Below are 21,772 nucleotides of genomic sequence, written 5' to 3' on the forward strand. Positions count from 1 at the left end.
CATTTACCATTAAATGAAAATATAGAAAAAAAACCTACCAGCAGCGGTAAAGTTTAGATCCATGAAGGAAAGAAGAAAGTGAATGAATGTTTATAAGTGAAGTGAATTATATTTATATAGCGCTTTTCTCTAGTGACTCAAAGCGCTTTACACAGTGAAACCCAATATCTAAGTTACATTTAAACCAGTGTGGGTAAAGTGTCTTGCCCAAGGACACAACGGCAGTGACTAGGTTGGCAGAAGCTGGAATCGAACCTGGAACCCTCAAGTAGCTGGCACGGCCACTCTACCAACCAAGCGATGACACCTATGTATTCAGCATAACTGAATACATTGCATAAAAAAAGGTTTTCTTTTGTATTATTTTTTTAATGAATTAAGTAACGTTTATGACAACCTATTTCCTAAACACAATATAGAATGTGAGATGTAATGCATACATTTATCATTTGTTTTCAAAACGCTTACACAAAAGCGGGATCCCCAACTTTTTTTTTACTGTGGGACCCCATTTTTATGACTTGAAAATTCCTAGCGCCAACACTGCTTTTGATTTGTCAGTCTGTGGTCCTCAGTGTTTAAAAGTTTGGGCCCCTTGATCTATATGTATGTATGTATATTTATGTATGTATGTATATACTGTATATACATACATACATATATATACATATATATATATATATATATATATATATATATATATATATATATATATATATATATACAGTATATACATAAATATACATACATACATATAGATCAAGGGGCCCAAACTTTTAAATATATATATATATATATATATATATATATATATATATATATACATATATATATACAGTATATACATACATACATATAGATCAAGGGGCCCAAACTTTTAAACACTGTATATATACCGGTATATATATATATATATATATATATATATATATATATATATATATAAATAAACTTTTTACACTTTTATACTGAAATAAATACACCTACAGCATATTAAATGAAAATACAGAAAAAAACTTTAAATCCATGAAGGAAAGAAGAAAGTGAATGACTGTTTATAACCGAATACATTGCATAAAAATGTGTTTTCTTTTGTATTATTTTTTTAATGAATTAAATAACGTTTATGACAACCTTTTTCCTAAACACAATATAGAATGTGAGATGTAATGCATACATTTATCATTTGTTGTCAAAACGCTTACAAAAAAGTGGGATCCCAAAATGTTTACTTTGGGACCCCATTTTTATGACTTGAAAATTCCTAGCGCCAACACTGCCTTTGATTTGTCAGTCTGTGGCCCTCAGTGTAAAAAAGTTTGGGCCCCCTTGATCTATTGAAAAGTGCCAAACATGCCGATAGATCCCTCAACTTAAACATGGCCTTTTGTACGAGCACCTGGTGTGTCCTGACCTTGTTTGTGACCCGTCCCTATCTCTTATCGCCGTGTATCGATCTGCCAACCTTTCTCTGACGACAGCAGAAACGTTTCAGTTTTTGTTTTTTTTACTACCCGTAATTCCTTGCATGCTTTTCGTCTTTCTTTCGGGGTTAAACGGTTCAGTCCTAGGGATCCCGATGGAAGGATTTGTTTACCACAGTGCGAAGGTAGAAAAGCTGGGACGGTACAATCTACCCATGTCCACTGCAGTGTTATGTAACGCATGATGGAGCGTGTGCATAAGTCATATTACATATTGTTTGTAGTGGCGCGCTCATGCCAGACTTATTTATCTCCTGCACAGTCACAGGCTCCACTTCAGTGATGTTTTCTTTGGCCTGTCATGAGGTTTGAAGAATGACTCCAAAAGCTTTTTCCTGCATAAATGCATAGGCAGTGCGCTGTAAAAGCAAACACCGCTTCTATTTCTACAGAAAGCGCGAGTGTAAACTCACTAGCAGACATTAAGTCATGTTTTCTTTGACGTCGCATATTACACTCTTTTTAAAAAAAGAGTCCCACAATAGGCTGACTGAGGTTGGTTGCTCGCAATCCAGTGTTGATGTAGGGCTGTACAACTATGGCAGAAATAATAATCACCGTATATAACGATTACTTATTCATTTGAAAACACGAGCATTTATTGTACCACCAAAAGTAAACGTTACATATAATCTAGAAGAACAACAGATACAAACTGCCTCAAGTACCGAGAAAATTTTGATGGGGCTGCTATCACACAGTTAGCATGTATCACATACCAAGTTTAACGACTGTAAGGTGTATGGCTGTCTAATTAGAGACAAAAAACTTAAAGTTAGCTAAAAAGTTAGCATGTTAATGTTACTGTGCTAACATTAACATGCTAGCAGTTAATAAGTGTCACATGCCAAGTTATACGACTGTAAGATGTATGTATGTCTAACTGGAGAAACAAACCTAAACTTAGCTAAAAAGTTAGCATGTTAATGTTTGTATGCTAGCATGCTAACATTAACATGCCAGCAGTTAACAAGTGTCACATACCAAGTTATATGACTCTAGGGTACACTGTTGCAAAATTAGCTCAAAAAGCTAGAAGCGGTAGAAAATGGATGGATACTTGCACGCTAACATTAAAGTGCTAACTTTTTGTGTGTGCAAATTTTACACTTTTTTCTCTAATTCCGCAGCCATACAACTTAGTCACATAACTTGGTATGTGAAACATGCTCACAGTTAGCAAAATGTAAAATTTTGCAAAAAAAATTAACACTTTAATGTTAGCGTGCTAGCATGCTAAAGTTAGCATGCTAACAGTTAACAATTGTCACATTCTAAGTTGCATGACTGCTGAATTACAGAAAAAAAGTGTCAAATCTGCACACAAAAAAGTTAGCACTTTAATGTTAGCGTACGAGCATGCTAACACTAAAGTGCTGACTTTTTTTGTGCAAACTTTACACTTTTTTCTCTAATTCCGCGGCCATACAACTTAGTCACATAACTTGGTATGTGAAACATGCTCACAGTTAGCAAAGTGTAAAATTTGCCCCAAAAAAAGTTAGCACTTTAATGTTAGCGTGCTAGCATGCTAAAGTTAGCATGCTAACAGTTAACAAGTGTCACATTCCAAGTTGTATGACTGCGGAATTACAGAAAAGTGTCAAATCTGCACACAAAAAAGTTAGCACTTTAATGTTAGCGTACGAGCATGCTAACATTAAAGTGCTAACTTTTTTTGTGTGCAAATTTTACACTTTTTTCTCTAATTCCGCAGCCATACAACTTACAGTCACATAACTTGGTATGTGAAACATGCTCACAGTTAGCACAGTGTAAAATATGCCAAAAAAAAGTTAGCAGCGTGCTAGCATGCTAAAGTTAGCACGCTAACAGTTAACAAGTGTCACATTCCAAGTCATATTTATGACTCTAAGGTGTATGGCTGTGGTATTAAGAGAAAAAAGTGTAATATTTTGTTGACATTGAGTATTTTCCATGCTTGAGTTGACGTTTCCTTTCTGCCTTGATAGCCGAGTGGATTATAGTCAGAGGAAAGTTACATCCATCCATCCATGTTTTACCGCTTGTCCCTTTTGGGGTGGCGGGGGGTGCTGGAGCCTATCTCAGCTGCATTCAGGCGCACAAGTTACATTTGTAATAAAAATGTTTACATTTCATATATTTTTCTCCTCAAGTGATAAAAATATTAATAAATATCGATTGAAATAAAATCCAGTTTTCAGCCGTATCGCCCAGCCCAGTGAGGAAGTGAGCTTTTTGTTTGGAACTTCATAAAAAAGTAGAAAAAGCAGCAGCTTACAAACAGAAGTTGTCATCTTTAGTCATAAACAGATTTTTATTATTAAAAAGTCAACAAAGGTTTTGGGGAAACTCTATTTAAAAAAAAAAAAAAAAGTGTGTTTAAACGAGTGCGAACTTGTCAGCATCAAGCTGGAAAACATTTTTGCAAAGTGATTTGAGAGTCCCGAGCAGCTGCGTGGGCGAGGGTCCCCACAGTGTTTACAAGATCTAAATGAGACGGCAGGCCTCCCGTGGCTGACCCCTGACCTATGACCAGTGAGCGGCGGGCGAAAAGAGGAAAACAAATTTCCCCTTCCAGCGCCACGACAGCCCTCAAGTCGGTGTTTCCGAGGAGCAGTTTATTATTTATACCAGCGACGTACAGCTTAAAGCAGGCCTGGGCAGTTATTTTCACTCGAGGGGGCCAAATTTAGAGAAAAAAAGGGGCTGGGGGCCGCTATATATATATATGTATATATATACACATATATATAAACAGAATGAAGGTTTTAGAATGGCCTTCCCAAAGTCCTGACTTAAAGGTGTGGACAATGCTGAAGAAACAAGTCCATGTCAGAAAAGCAACAAATTTAGCTGAACTGCACCAATTTTGTCAAGAGGAGTGGTCAAAAATTCAAGCAGAAGCTTGTGGATGGCTACCAAAAGCGCCTTATTGCAGGTAAACTTGCCAAGGGACATGTAAGCAAATATTAACATTGCTGTATGTATACTTTTGACCCAGCACATTTGCTCACATTTTCAGTAGACCCATAATAAATTCATAAAAGAACCAAACTTCATGAATGTTTTTTTGTGACCAACAAGTATGTGCTCTAATCACTATCACAAAAAAAATAAGAGTTGTAGAAATGATTAAACGCTAAAAACGTTATGACAGACCGTCTGAAAAAGCAGAATGGAATTTTATATTTTTTGTACTGAATGAGACACCCAGATTTACAATATTAACTATGAAGGATAAAACACTGAATATTGACAACATATGAACGTCACACCCCCTCTCCATCCACATATTTTACAATCAAGCAAAACGCAACTTAATTTGCCCAGGTCTGTCTTAAAGGATCTTCTACTAGATGGAAGAAGGTAAATACTGTGAATTCCGGACTATAATCCCTTAGTTTTTGAACCCTGCGGCTTATAAAACGGTGCAACTAATTTACGGATTTTTCTATGGTGACGGCCATAAAGCAAATAGTTTAAAAAAAAAACACACAAGCGACGACTCTACGGCGCCATCTTTTGGACGAGTTCGCTCACTGCAGGTGCTGCTGGGTGAATGTCTACGAGTGTTTCCCGCTGTTTAAAGCTTTGAACCGGAAGTAGAAGTGCCGTTCCGTCTTCTCGTGATGGTATGGGGGTGCATTAGTGCCCAAAGCATGGGTAACTTACACATCTGTGAAGGCACCATTAATGCTGAAAGGTACATACAGGTTTTGGAACAACACATGCTGCCATCTAAGCACCCTATTTTTCATGGACGCCCCTGCTTATTTCAGCAAGACAATGCCAAGCCACATTCAGCACGTGATACAACAGCATGGCTTCGTAAAAAAAGAGTGCGGGTACTTTCCTGGCCCGCCTACAGTCCAGACCTGTCTCCCATCGAAAATGTGTGGCGCTTTATGAAGTGTAAAATACGACAGCGGAGACACCGGACTGTTGAACGACTGAAGCTCTACATAAAACAAGAATGGGAAAGAATTCCACTTTCAAAGCTTCAACAATTAGTTTCCTCAGTTCCCAATCGTTTATTGAGTGTTGTTAAAAGAAAAGGTGATGTAACACAGTGGTGAACATGCCCTTTCCCAACTACTTTGACACGTGTTGCAGCCATGAAATTCTAAGTTAATTATTATTTGCAAAAAAAAATAAAGTTTATGAGTTTGAACATCAAATATCTTGTCTTTGTAGCATATTCAACTGAATATGGGTTGAAAAGGATTTGCAAATCATTGTATTCCGTTTATATTTACATCTTACACAATTTCCCAACTCATATGGAAACGGGGTTTGTATGCTGCAAATAAAAGTCATTACAATGCTCACATAATTCTCACCATGACTTCTGTTTTGTTTGATCAGCCGTTTTACTGCCTAAACGACAAACGTATGTCAATAATTTTTTTTTTTTTTACAAAATGTATGTGGAAATAACTCATTTCACAACATACTATATGTCTCAGAACATTTTTTTTAGGTTTTACTTAAAAGCATGTCATTTATTTTCTAACAGTTTAATCTAAAGTCTTTATGAGTTTATTGTGATGTGAAATCTGCCAGAAACCTCGCGTTATATTAAAGTGTTATATACCAATATTTTGGTATCTGTACCAAAATGTATTTTAATACGTTTCAATAAAAGGGGGACTACAAAGAAAGTCATGATTTAATTTTTTTTTTTTTACACTTTTCAAATTTTCTTGTTATCAGACTATATTTTCGGTATATTAGATGGAATTTTTTACCTGGCACGTGTGGACTGTTATCTGCAGTCTTAATCAGAAGGGTCACCTGACCACTCTGACGTGTTGCCTTTCAGCTGTTCTTCTAGATGTGCTGCCCAATTTGCCCATAAATAAGATATTAGACAACTTGTCTTTTAGTAGTAAGTAAACAAACAAAGGCTCCTAATTTGTCTGCTGACGGATGCAGTAACATATTGTGTCATTTATACACCTATTATTTTGTACACATTATTAAGGACAAGTGGTAGAAAAATGGATTATTAATCTACTGGTTGGGACAAGGGCTTCACAGTGGCAGAGGGGTTAGTGCATCTGCCTCACAATACGAAGGTCCTGAGTAGTCTTGGGTTCAATCCCGGGCTCGGGATCTTTCTGTGTGGAGTTTGCATGTTCTCCCCGTGACTGCGTGGGTTCCCTCCGGGTACTCCGGCTTCCTCCCACTTCCAAAGACATGCACCTGGGGATAAGTTGATTGGCAACACTAAATTGGCCCTAGTGTGTGAATGTGAGTGTGAATGTTGTCTGTCTATCTGTGTTGGCCCTGCGATGAGGTGGCGACTTGTCCAGGGTGTACCCCGCCTTCCGCCCGATTGTAGCTGAGATAGGCTCCAGCGCCCCCCGCGACCCCAAAAAGGGAATAAGCGGTAGAAATGGATGGATGGATGGTTGGGACAAGCGGTAGAAAATGGATGGATGGTTCATTTACTGTTAATATCTGCTTACTTTCTGTTTTAACATGTTCTATCTACACTTCTGTTAAAATGTAATAATCACTTATTCTTCCCTTCTTTGATACTTTACATTAGTTTTGGATGATACCACACATTTAGGTATCAATACGATACCAAGTAGTTACAGGATCATACATTGGTCATATTCAAAGTCCTCATCATATTTCCTGAGTTTATAAACATAATATGAATTTTTTTTTTTAAATGAAAATAGATTTTGTGATGCTAAAACATGTAATCATAGTAGTATTGACTAGATACGTTCCTGTACCTGGTATCATTACAGTGGATGTCAGGTGTAGATCCACCCATGGCCTTTGTTTACAAACCCCGTTTCCATATGAGTTGGGAAATTGTGTTAGATGTAAATATAAACGGAATACAATGATTTGCAAATCATTTCAACCCATGTTCAATTGAATATGCTACAAAGACAACATATTTGATGTTCAAACTGATAAACATTTTTTTTTTTGCAAATAATCATTAACTTTAAAATTTGATGCCAGCAACACATGACAAAGAAGTTGGGAAAGGTGGCAATAAATACTGATAAAGTTGAGGAATGCTCATCAAACACTTATTTGGAACATCCCACAGGTGAACAGGCTAATTGGGAACAGGTGGGTGCCATGATTGGGTATAAAAGTAGATTCCATGAAATGCTCAGTCATTCACAAACAAGGATGGGGCGAGGGTCACCACTTTGTCAACAAATGCGTGAGCAAATTGTTGAACAGTTTAAGAAAAACCTTTCTCAAGCAGCTATTGCAAGGAATTAAGGGATTTCACCATCTACAGTCCGTAATATCATCAAAGGGTTCAGAGAATCTGGAGAAATCACTGCACGTAAGCGGCTAAGCCCGTGACCTTCGATCCCTCAGGCTGTACTGCATCAACAAGCGACATCAGTGTGTAAAGGATATCACCACATGGGCTCAGGAACACTTCAGAAACCCACTGTCAGTAACTAGAGTTGGTCGCTACATCTGTAAGTGCAAGTTAAAACTCTCCTATGCAAGGCGAAAACCGTTTATCAACAACACCCAGAAATGCCGTCGGCTTCGCTGGGCCTGAGCTCATCTAAGATGGACTGATACAAAGTGGAAAAGTGTTCTGTGGTCTGACGAGTCCACATGTCAAATTGTTTTTGGAAACTGTGGACGCCGTGTCCTCCGGACCAAAGAGGAAAAGAACCATCAGGATTGTTATAGGGTCAAAGTGTAAAAGGCAGCATCTGTGATGGTATGGGGGTGTATTAGTGCCCAAGACATGGCTAACTTACACATCTGTGAAGGCACCATTAATGCTGAAAGGTACATACAGGTTTTGGAGCAACATATGTTGCCATCCAAGCAACGTTACCATGGACGCCCCTGCTTATTTCAGCAAGACAATGCCAAGCCACGTGTTACATCAACGTGGCTTCATAGTAAAAGAGTGCGGGTACTAGACTGGCCTGCCTGTAGTCCAGACCTGTCTCCCATTGAAAATGTGTGGCGCATTATGAAGCCTAAAATACCACAACGGAGACCCCCGGACTGTTGAACAACTTAAGCTGTACATCAAGCAAGAATGGGAAAGAATTCCACCCGAGAAACTTAAAAAATGTGTCTCCTCAGTTCCCAAACATTTACTGAGTGTTGTTAAAAGTGAACATGCCAACTACTTTGGCACGTGTTGCAGCCATGAAATTCTAAGTTAATTATTATTTTCAAAAAAAAATAAAGTTTATGAGTTTGAACATCAATATCTTGTCTTTGTAGCATATTCAACTGAATATGGGTTGAAAATTATTTGCAAATCATTGTATTCCGTTTATATTTACATCTAACACAATTTCCCAACTCATATGGAAACGGGGTTTGTACATTGTGACGCCAGTGAGCTATTCTATCCTCCTGTAGTGAAGCATGTTTAGCTATTCCTCGTCCGCCAGTGATAATAATACTTGTAAGAAACTTATTTTATTTGTCGCCATGGAGACAAGGATTAGTGATTTAGAAGTAGCTAAAACACTGGCTTAAAGCACCTCTTTCTGAAGGTGTTTCAGTGTTATAACTTCACCTATATCTTGAATTTTTAAAGGGCAGTATAGTACCGAATATGATTCATATAAAGTCAACTTGTTTTTATACTCTACTGCTACTTTAAAGGCATCATAATACCTTTCATTCATTAGTACCGCGGTACTTTTTTTTTAGTACGGGTATAGTATATGTACAACCCTACACTGAAGTAAGCATTCACCTGGTCACTGATTGTATGACACACAAATAAAGAGGGATTCATCCGCCTACATACTTGATGAATGCAATATATTTGTGATTATTTACATGAGTTAAGTCCCTATTTTTGACCTACCTAGTATACATGTATATGCATATGTATATATTAGGCAGGACAAGTATTTATAGCAGCCAGGGAGAGTCAATGACAGGCTGAACATGCCACTCAAATATGTCCAAGATGTCCTTCCTCTGCATTCTTTCAGCTCAACCTCGTCTTTCTTTGTGTCCGGTCAAGAGCAGTCACACTCCCCGCGTATACGCGTGTGTGTGTGTGTGTGTGTGTGGGGCCAGGGTGTGTTGCTTCGTACTGGCTTAAGACCAGAATAAACATGTTGCAGAAAAGTGGGGAGAGGCCACACAATGGAACAATATGGAAAATGTAGGTGAAGGTTTGTAAACGTAACGATTCAGAAAACTTGCGGTCCTTTTTCACACTTCAGGTCGTGCTTTTTGACATCTGCCACACCGTTTGTATACCGTCTTAAATAGTCCGCCTCAATCGAACAACATGTTCATTAGTGCGGTTTGCAGTGTTTTGTGGGGAGACGCACTGTATCCAAAATGTGTTTTAGTGGTACATTGAAGGGTTGTACGGTATACCTGTACTAGTACAGGTGAATCATATTCGGTACTACACCGCCTCTAAAAAGTACCGGTCCCCGCCCTTTTTTTAACAGGCATGACGGCTCGCCGTCGTCAGGTCGTGACATTTCTGGTTTCACGAGCAGAGGAGCATGTTTGGCAGCGCACACACACAGCGTACTTACAAGCAGACACAGTGTGTAGACAGAAAAGAACTAAAGATAAAGGTGAAGTTATAACCTCAGGAGGAGGTGCTTTAAGACATGGCATCCGCAGTCCGCAGTGTTTTAGCTACTCCTAAATCACTAATCCTCACCTCCATGGCGACAAATAAAGTAGGTTTCTTACAATTATCATTATCACTGGAGGACGAGGAATAGCTAAACATGCTTCACTAAACACCGTAGGAGGATACAATAGCTCACCGGCATCACAATGTAAACAAACGCCCTGGGTGGATCTACACCTGATCAACTGTAATAATAACAAGTACAAGAGCGTATCTAGTAGATACTACTATGATTACATCGACATTTTTTATCATCACAAAATCTTTTTTCCTTTTTTTTTAAATGTATGTTATGGTTATAAACTCACACTCAAACTTGAATATGACCAATGTATGATCCTGTAACTGCTAGGTATCGGATCGATACCTAAATTTGTGGTATCATCCAAAACTAATGTAAAGTATCAAAGAAGAGAAGAATAAGTGATTATTATATTTTAACAGAAGTGTAGATAGAACATGTTAAAACAGAAAATAAGCAGATATTGACAGCAAATGAACAAGTAGGTTAATAATTCATTTCCTACCACTTGTCCTTAATAATGTAGACAAAATAATAGGTGTATAAATGACACAATATGTTACTGCATACGTCAACAGCTAAATTAGTAGTCATTGTCTGTTTACTTACTAATAAAAGTTGTCTCGTATGTTCACTATTTTATTTAAGGTCAAAATTGTTGTCCGATTGCAATAAGTTTAATGTACCCTAAGATTTTTTTTGCTAAAATAAAGCCAATAATGTCATTTTTTGTGGTGCCCTTTATTTAGAAAAGTATGGAAATACATTTTTAGTACCGGTACAGCTCTGGTTTAGCCTTTTGAACTGTAAGTAGGTTAGATATAATTATTGCATACGATTCAAAAGAGTAAGATGACTAATTCAGTGTTAAGACCTCCTGTTTAAACTAAACATGCAAGTTTAAGTACAAACGTTTCCCCGAAAGTCCAATAATTTGCATTCAATATTGCAATTTGTGACAACTATACTATTAACTCCTTTATTTTGCACAAAACATGAAAAAGATGCGACTTGGCAGGATGTATTTGTGCAGCAGTAAAGGGGGCGATACAAACATCCCATCAGTCTTTATCCCAGTGAGAGCAGACATTGTACAGTAAGTGATTATTTTATTATGTTTGTATATCTTGTTTAGCACTTAGCAATACTGCTACATGATACTTAGTGTTTGACTAAAGCTGTGTCTGTTTAGCATACAGCTTCTAAAATTTGTAGATCATCCTCCTTATATTCAGGCTCAAAAATAGAAGTTTCTGGATCATAATTTGTCCCAAAGTAGTCTTTGTTGTCTCTCATCAAGTCTGCCAGGATTAGTTGGTGAAAGTTAGATTATAAATCCTGCCTCTCACCTAGATAGTAGAAAGTTGTGGACATAAACCCACAAGTTGGTCAACTTTGACCCGGAGATGGCGAGAAAGACACAAAAAAAAACCCACTTATTTTAACCCTTTGTGAGGATTATTATGAATTGTTCATGTAAACTGGAAGATATAAACCTCCCATCAGTCTTTATCCCAATGAGAGCAGTTATTGTACAGTAAGTGATTGTTTTATTATATTTCTATATCTTCTTTAGTAGTTAGCAATACTGCTACATGATGCTTAGCGTTTGACTAAAGCTGCGTCTGTTTAGCACACAGCTTCTAAAATTTGTAGATCATCCTCCTTATATTCAGGCTCAAAAATAGAAGTTTCTGGATCGTCATTTGTCCCAAAGTAGTCTTTGTTGTCTCTCTTCAAGTCTGCCATTATCAGGAGTGTTGTTGTTGTTGTTGAAGGGAAAGTGAACCCTGCCCAATAATTAGCATTCATTATTGCAATTTCTGATAAGTGAGAGCAGACATTGTACAGTAAGTGATTGTTTTATTATATTTGTTTATCTTGTTTAGTACTTAGCAATACTGCTACAATAGCAGACATTGTACAGTGATTGTTTTATTATATCTTTATATCTTGTTTAGCACTTAGCAATACTGCTACATGATGCTTAGTGTTTGACTAAAGTTGCGCCTGTTTAGTACACAGCTTCTAAAACTTGTAGGTCATCCTCCTTATATTCAGGCTCAAAAATAGAAGTTTCTGGATCCTTTGTTGCCTCTCAGCAAGTCTGCCATTATCAGTAGTGTTGTTGTTGTTGTTGAAGGGAAAGTGAACGCTGCCCAGTAATTCGCATTGAATATTGCAATTTGTGATAAGTGAGAGCAGACATTGTACAGTAAGTGATTGTTTCATTATATTTGCATATTTTGTTTAGTACTTAGCAATACTGCTACATGATGCTCAGTGTTTGACTAAAGTTGCGTCTGTTTCGCACACAGCTTCTAAAACTTGTAGGTCATCCTCCTTATACTCAGGCTCAAAAATAGAAGTTTCTGGATCCTTTGTTGTCTCTCAGCAAGTCTGCCATCATCAGTAGTGTTGTTGTTGTAGGGAAAGTGAACCCTGCCCAGTAATTCACATTCAATATTGCAATTTGTGATAAGTGAGAGCAGACATTGTACAGTGATTGTTTTATTATATTTTTATATCTTGTTTAGTACTTAGCAATACTGCTACATGATGCTTAGTGTTTGACTAAAGTTGCATTTGTTTCGCACACAGCTTCTAAAACTTGTAGGTCATCCTCCTTATACTCAGGCTCAAAAATATAAGTTTCTGGATCCTTTGTTGTCTCTCAGCAAGTCTGCCATTATCAGTAGTGTTGTTGTTGTTGTTGAAGGGAAAGTGAACCCTGCCAAGTAATTCACATTCAATATTGCAATTTGTGATAAGTGAGAGCAGACATTGTACAGTGGTTGTTTTATTATATTTTTATATCTTGTTCAGCACTTAGCAATACTGCTACATGATGCTTAGTGTTTGACTAAAGTTGCGTCTGTTTAGCACACAGCTTCTAAAGCTTGTAGGTCATCCTCCTTATATTCAGGCTCAAAAATAGAAGTTTCTGGATCCTTTGTTGTCTCTCAGCAAGTCTGCCATTATCAGGAGTGTTGTTGTTGTTGAAGGGAAAGTGAACCCTGCCCAATAATTAGCATTCAATATTGCAATTTCTGATAAGTGACAGCAGACATTGTACAGTAAGTGATTGTTTTATTATATTTGTATATCTTGTTTAGCTCTTAGCAATACTGCTACATGATGCTTAGTGTTTGACTAAAGTTGCGTCTGTTTAGCACACTGCTTCTAAAACTTGTAGGTCATCCTCCTTATATTCAGGCTCAAAAATAGAAGTTTCTGGATCCTTTGTTGTCTCTCAGCAAGTCTGCCATTATCAGTAGTGTTGTTGTTGTTGAAGGGAAAGTAAACCCTGCCCAGTAATTCGCATTCAATATTGCAATTTGTGATAACTGCACTATTAACTCCTTTATTTCGCACAAAACAACGAAAAGATGCGATTTATTTGCGCAAGCAACATTAATAATAGCAATAAAGCAGCACCACATGAGAATATATGAAGAAGCGTCAACATTAAACGCAGTTTGAGGCTCGACATGTGACGCAGACTTTTGTTTTGTTCCACAGGCGTGCAAAGCCAGGCAGGACGTGGCATCAAAAACAGGACAAAAATACGCACTAATATTCATTTTCATGCAAAATTCACAATAAACCGCGTTATTATTATTATTATTATTATGGTTGTTGCGCCGACACCCTGCGGGGAGAGACTGTTGCATTCATAAAAACATTCCCTTTCAAACACTTCCGCCCAAGTCCACGGCGTGCAACAGCAACACGCGTGTTTGTTGTGCGTCCGTGAAAGGGGAATGTTTGAAGACGCTGCCGGTGAACAGCGTGATGAAGAGGTAGGATTTAAAAGGTCTTACCCGATTAAAAGATGCGAGTGTGCGGGCGGCGGCGGCAGGAGAAGGAGGACTGGTGGAAACAGGAGATGGGGACCCTTCCCATTTAACAGGCAAGGAGACGGAGTGGAAATTTCCATGTGCATGTGATGACGTCATGACCGAAGCTTCTTGTTACATACTGGGGGGGTCCCAGTATCCCCCCCACCCCCCACCCCCACCCTCACACACACACACACACACACACACACACACACACACACACACACGGGTACAAAGATCCTAATTGCTCATTTTTCTTTCATAACCTTACATACGAATCACATTTTTTTTCTTATTTATAGTCTGATTTTCATCAGATTATAAATAATGTTTTGTTTACATTCCTTCTGGCCACGTTGGACAAGACATTCCTGACAAAGTTAAAGGGGAAACTGCACTCTTTTTTTTTGGCAATTCTGTCTATCATTCACAATTTTTATGTAAGACAAGAACAAATACTTGTTTTTCTATTTAAATTTTTTTTAATGCATTCTAAATCGTAAGTAAACACTAGCAAGGGTCAGCAAACAATGGAGGGAATGAGAGTCGCTCTCTTCCGCCTATAAAGCGCTCTAAAAACCTTTTATGTACACACTGTAAGTATATATGTAATGTAGTAACATTCACAATAACATGTATTATATACATGATGTATGTATATATGTAGTATCTAGTAACATTCATAATAACATGTAATGTATACACGATGTACAAACCCCGTTTCCATATGAGTTGGGAAATTGTGTTAGATGTAAATATAAACGGAATACAATGATTTGCAAATCCTTTTCAACCCATATTCAATTGAATGCACTACAAAGACAACATATTTGATGTTCAAACTCATAAACTTAATTTTTTTTTTTTTGCAAATAATAATTAACTTAGAATTTCATGGCTGCAACACGTGCCAAAGTAGTTGGGAAAGGGCATGTTCACCACTGTGTTACATGGCCTTTCCTTTTAACAACACTCAGTAAACGTTTGGGAACTGAGGAGACACATTTTTTAAGCTTCTCGGGTGGAATTATTTCCCATTCTTGCTTGATGTACAGCTTAAGTTGTTCAACAGTCCGGGGGTCTCCGTTGTGGTATTTTAGGCTTCATAATGCGCCACACATTTTCAATGGGAGACAGGTCTGGACTACAGGCAGGCCAGTCTAGTACCCGCACTCTTTTACTATGAAGCCACGTTGATGTAACACGTGGCTTGGCATTGTCTTGCTGAAATAAGCAGGGGCGTCCATGGTAACGTTGCTTGGATGGCTACATATGTTGCTCCAAAACCTGTATGTACCTTTCAGCATTAATGGCGCCTTCACAGATGTGCAAGTTACCCATGTCTTGGGCACTAATACACCCCCATACCATCACACATGCTGCCTTTTACACTTTGCGCCTATAACAATCCGGATGGTTCCCTTCCTCTTTGGTCCGGAGGACACGACGTCCACAGTTTCCAAAAACAATTTGAAATGTGGACTCGTCAGACCACAGAACACTTTTCCACTTTGTATCAGTCCATCTTAGATGAGCTCAGGCCCAGCGAAGCCGACGGCATTCCTGGGTGTTGTTGATAAACGATTTTCGTCTTGCATAGGAGAGTTTTAACTTGTACTTACAGATGTAGCAACCAACTGTAGTTACTGACAGTGGGTTTCTGAAGTGTTCTTGAGCCCATGTGGTGATATCCTTTACACACTGATGTCGCTTGTTGATGCAGTACAGCCTGAGGGATCGAAGGTCACAGGCTTAGCTGCTTACGTGCAGTGATTTCTCCAGATTATCTGAACCCTTTGATGATATTACGGACCGTAGATGGTGAAATCCCTAAATTCCTTGCAATAGCTGGTTGAGAAAGGTTTTTCTTAAACTGTTCAACAATTTGCTCATGCATTTGTTGACAAAGTAGTGACCCTCACCCCATCCTTGTTTGTGAATGACTGAGTATTTAATGGAATCTACTTTTATACCCAATCATGGCACCCACCTGTTCCCAATTTGCCTGTTCACCTGTGGGATGTTCCAAATAAGTGTTTGATGAGCATTCTTCAACTTCATCAGTATTTATTGCCACCTTTCCCAACTTCTTTGTCACGTGTTGCTGGCATCAAATTCTAAAGTTAATGATTATTTGCAACAAAAAATTTTTTTTATGAGTTTGAACATCAAATATGTTGTCTTTGTAGCATATTCAACTGAATATGGGTCGGAAATGATTTGCAAATCATTGTATTTCGTTTATATTTACATCTAACACAATTTCACAACTCATATGGAAACGGGGTTTGTATTTTTTTTTTTATGCAATCTAAATCATAAACAAACACTAGCAAGGGTCAGCTTACAACGGAGGGAATGAGAGTCGCTCTATTCCACCTATAAAGCACTCTAAAAACCTTTTATATACACACTGTAAGTATATATGTAGTATCTAGTAACATTCATAATAACATGTAATATATACACACTGTAAGTATATATGTAGTATCTCGTAACATTCATAATAACATGTTATATATACATGATGTAAGTATATATGTAGTATCTAGTAACATTCATAATAACATGTAATATATACATGATGTAAGTATATATGTCATGAATAGAATAGAATAGAAAGTACTTTATTGATCCCTAGGGGAAATTCAGCAATCATGTAGTAACATTTATAATAACATGTAATATATACATGATGTAAGTATATATGTAATGTAGTAACATTCATAATAACATGTAATATATACATGATGTAAGTATATATGTAGTATCTAGTAACATTCATAATAACATGTAATATATACATGATGTAAGTATATATGTAATGTAGTAACATTCATAATAACATAGTATTTACATGATGTAAGTATATATGTAGTATCTAGTAACATTCATAATAACATGTAATATAAACTTAATAATATTAACATGTGTGGAGGAGTATGCAGAGTCTGTGTCCGCATACATTCAGAAGTGCATGGAGGATGTCAGTGTGATCAAGAACATCCCCACACGGGCCAACGAGAAACCCTGGATGAACAGTGAGGTACGTGCAATGCTGAAGGCTCGGAACAATGCTTTCAAGTCTGGCGACATGGTGGCATTAAAATCAGCCAGAACTTACCTGAACCGTGCCATTAAGGTTGCAAAGCGTGCTCACAGTCAGAAAGTGCAGGACATCTTTGAGAACCCTACAAACACTAGACGAATGTGGCAGGGCATATAGGTCATCACGGACTATAAAGCTGCTCCCTGTCCCTGTGACAACACTATCAGCTTCCTGGATGACCTTGACAACTACTTTGCAAGGTTTGAGGCACTTAACACCACTCCGGCGAGAAAATCCATCCCTCGCCCTGATGAGCAGCCGCTCAACCTGGATATAGCAAATGTCCGGAAAACCCTGAGGAGAGTGAACCCCCGGAAAGCACCGGGACCTGATGACATTCCGGGCAAGGTGCTTAAGGGATGTGCAGACCAGCTGGCTGGGGTTCTCACAGACATCTTCAACATCTCGCTGACCCAGGCTGTGGTACCATCATGTTTTAAGACGGCCACAATCATTCCAGTGCCAAAAAAACCCACAATCTCCTCCCTCAATGATTACCGCCCCGTTGCACTCACCCCCATCATAATGAAGTGCTTCGAGAGGCTGGTAAAGGAATATATTGTCTCCAGACTTCCCCCCACATTCGACCCATACCAGTTTGCTTATCGCCCTAACCGCTCCACAGAGGACGCCATCTCCTCTGCACTCCACCTGAGCTTAGAACATCTGGAAGGAAAGGACACACACGTGCGGATGTTGTTCCTGGACTTCAGCTCAGCATTCAACACCATCATCCCGCAGCACTTGGTGAGCAAACTGGCCCCCCTTGGATTCAGTACCCCCCTTTGCAACTGGCTGCTTGACTTCCTCACAGACAGACCCCAATCTGTGAGAGTGGTCAACAACCCCTCCAGTGCCATCTCCCTGAGCACCGGCTCCCCCCAGGGCTGCGTCCTGAGTCCACTGCTGTTCACGTTGATGACCCATGACTGCTGCGTCAGGTCCACTACTAACCACATTGTGAAGTATGCGGACGACACGACAGTAGTGGACCTCATCCGTGACAACAATGACATGGACTACAGGGAGGAGGTGAAACATCTGGTTGACTGATGCAGAACCAACAACCTGGTCCTGAATGTCAACAAGACCAAGGAGATCATCGTTGAATTCAGGAAGCACCACTCCAGCCACGCTCCACTCTACATCAACGGCACAGCAGTGGAGATAGTAAGCAGCACCAAGTTCCTGGGGGTGCAGATAACTGACAATATGACCTGGTCCCTACACACTGGAGCTCTTGTAAAAAGAGATCAGCAGCGCATGCACTTTTTGCGTTGGATGAAAAGAGCGCAGCTCTCTCCCCCCATTCTCAGCACATTCTACAGAGGCACTATAGAGACCACCTGCATCTCTGTCTGGACTGGAGCCTGCAATGCCTCAGACTGGAAGTCTCTCCAGAGAGTGGTGAGGACGGCGGAAAAGATCATCAGGACTCCTCTTCCTCCTATCCAGGAGATGGCAAAAAGCCGCTGCCTGACCAGGGCTCAGAAAATCTGCAAAGACTCCTCCCACCCCCACCAAGGACTGTTTTCACTGCTGGACTCTAGAAAGAGGTTCCGCAGCCTCCGAAGCAGAACCTCCAGGTTCTGTAACAGCTTCTTCCCTCAGGCCGTAAGACTCTTCAATCAATCAATCAATGTTTATTTTATATAGCCCTAAATCACAAGTGTCTCAAAGGGCTGCACAAGCCACAACGACATCCTCGGTACAGAGCTCACATAAGGGCAAGGAAAAACTCACCCCAGTGGGACGTCGATGTGAATGACTATGAGAAACCTTGGAGAAGACCGCAATATATTTATCTTTACAGTAATCTATTTATTTATTTATATATATTTACATATATTTATTTATTTTATATGTATATTTATATATATTTATTTATTATATATATATATTTATTTATATATTTATTTATTTATATATGCACCGTATTGCTTTTTTATCCTGAACTACCATGAGCTTATGTAACGAAATTTCGTTCTTATCTGTGCTGTAAAGTTCAAATTTGAATGACAATGAAAAGGAAGTCTAAGTCTAAACATTGATTGATTGATAAAGTACTAATCCTTTGGACACAACTTGATCAAGTTTATCCAAATAATTTTGGCTTTTTAGGAATTGTTCTCATCAAAAATGACCTAAAATCATAGTAAACTCACATTGAGGACACATATTATTTTTTTATCTCAATGATGAATTTTTGTTCAACTTAATGAGATGCTCTTTACGTTTTTTTCAGTGAAATCCTAGACTAGGAGTAGTAAAACATGTTTGTCCAAACATTATGAAGGGTGTAAATATGATGAGACGTCACAGTACACAATGCATACTGTACTGCGTAGAAAAAGCTGAAGATATTTCCTGTAGGAACATTTACAGGAAGTAAGAAAAAAAAAGTGCTTGATTGAACCCCACATAAATCTCTGCGCTCACGTCTCAAGTTCACGATCTCTTTAACAGAAACTCGCTGTAAAATCTCACATGAGAGTTGAATCCCTTCAGTTCAATGTTATTCTTTTTTCTTTTTCTTTTTTCAACATTGTGGATAAAGTCTCCTGAGCATTTACTGTAAGGTCACCACGCGGAAAATACATTGCAACTCAGAAAGGCGCTATTTCCTAAAACCCTAAAATCCTGTATATGATACCAGCAAAGTATCATATTTAACTGTAGTTTTGTTGTATTTTAGCTACATTATATGTTGGCGTCTTAAACGTGTCCAAATAATATTGTTTTATACAACAAACTATATACAATTATCAGCTGACATATGCCTGTAGAGTTATAATGGGTTCTCAACCTTTTTTCAGTGATGTACCCCCTGTGAACATGTTTTTAATTCAAGTACCCCCTAATCAGAGCAAAGCATTTTTGGTTGAAAAAAAGAGATATAGAAGTAAAATACAGAACTACGTCATCAGTTTCTGATTTATTAAATTGTATAACAGTGCAAAATATTGCTCATTTGTAGTGGTCTTTCTTGAACTATTTGGAAAAAAAGATATACAAATAACTAAAAACTTGTTGAAAAATAAACAAGTGATTCAATTATAAATAAAGATTTCTACACATAGAAGTAATCATCAACTTAAAGTGCCCTCTTTGGGGATTGTAATAGAGATCCATCTGGATTCATGAACTTAATTCTAAATATTTCTTCACAAAAAAATAAATCTTTAACATCAATATTTATGGAACATATCCACAAAAAAGCTAGCTGTCAACACTGAATATTGCATTGTTGCATTTCTTTTCACAGTTCTTTTTGACAGACATTTTAGTGAGGGTCAAACCGTCATGGCATGGGGGAAACTCTGGGTTTATGGTAATGAATGGAATAGCCCAATGGTTCTCAACCTTTTTTCAGTGATGTACCCCCTGTGAATTTTTTTTCAATTCAAGTACCCCCTAATCAGAGCAAAGCATTTTTGGTTGAAAAAAAGAGATAAAGAAGTAAAATACAGCACTATGTCATCAGTTTCTGATTTATTAAATTGTATTGTTCAAAATATTGCTCATTTGTAGTGGTCTTTCTTGAACTATTTGGAAAAAAAGATAGGTTTTTATTTATATTTATAAAAGATTTTTGAATTGTTGCTATTTTTAGAATATTAAAAAAAAATCTCACGTACCCCTCGGCATACCTTCAATTACCCCCAGGGGTACGCGTACCCCCATTTGAGAACCACTGCTCTAACACATTCATGTAAAAAACAAATGTAACAAAGTAAAAAAGAAAAGAAAAAGGAAAATGTTTTATGATATTATTTAATTACAATGATGTCCCCTAAATGACCAAATATGGTATGTTGGGTACTTGCCTAATACAATAGTAAAGGCAGTACACTCAATTCAACTCCCTAAAATAAATACAAATAAATTACTTGTAATTTTTCAGCATGTAAAGGCCTCAAAAATGCGATGGAAGTTGGTGAAAAAAATGCGGAACAGATACAAATGCTGCTCGGGCCCTAGAACGTCTTTGATTGTCTTAACTGTAAAATAGCAGTAGAGTGTAAAAACAAGTTGACTCTATATGCTTAATTGTGTTTGATTGTATCCATTAAACATATACAATTGTGTTTACAATCTGCAAAGTATGTGAAAACACTGTTTAAACATCACAAAATGCCACAAATTCAGTCAGCCATTGTGAATACCTTTGGCAATTTTCTGAGATTGACTTCTGCACTCTGACCATATTATTAGATCAGTCATACTGGAAATACGCAAAAATTGGAAAGAGATGTTCTGTTTATCATTCACAATCCTTATGTAACCCAAGAACACAAATGCATTCTAAATGTTAAGTAAATATTTAACAATTGAGTCAACAAATGGAGGGTCCTCTCATTATACTCTCTAAAAACATCCAGAAAGTTCCAACAATACTCCATTTACATGTCGTGACCTGAAAATGAACCAAATATGAGTGATATTGTTATTATAAGTGCTAACGCAGACGGACTATTTTAGCGACGCATTAATAGCAGTGAGCTAATGCTAGCTTATTCTGGTATTGTTGACACACTGAGCCGACGGCTGCTTCTCCTTGGTCTCAAACGTGCTAAAAGTAAATTCTAGATTATGATTCATGCATCTCTCCCCTGCTAGTAGACCAATGTGGCCATGGACCCACAGGCTGGTCCACTTTCACATGCCCTGTGATGGCGAGAAAGACAC

At 38.1% G+C, this 21,772-nt stretch overlaps 1 protein-coding gene across 2 annotated transcripts in view; it reads right to left on the minus strand.

Annotated features, from left to right (window-relative positions):
• Positions 1-21,772, minus strand: part of slc38a4 (solute carrier family 38 member 4) — a 161,053-nt gene that overhangs the window by 95,152 nt on the left and 44,129 nt on the right. Inside the window, exon 1 of one of the 2 annotated variants that reach the window (XM_061961287.1) lies at positions 13,957-14,071. The exons of the other annotated variant lie outside the window; for it this stretch is intronic. The gene's annotated coding sequence lies outside the window, so the exon portion shown is untranslated. Of the gene's footprint in view, positions 1-13,956; positions 14,072-21,772 lie in introns of those variants that run through there. 2 annotated transcript variants of the gene reach the window in all.

Source organism: Nerophis lumbriciformis, linkage group LG05 (assembly GCF_033978685.3).
Source record: "Nerophis lumbriciformis linkage group LG05, RoL_Nlum_v2.1, whole genome shotgun sequence".
NCBI lineage: Eukaryota > Metazoa > Chordata > Actinopteri > Syngnathiformes > Syngnathidae > Nerophis > Nerophis lumbriciformis.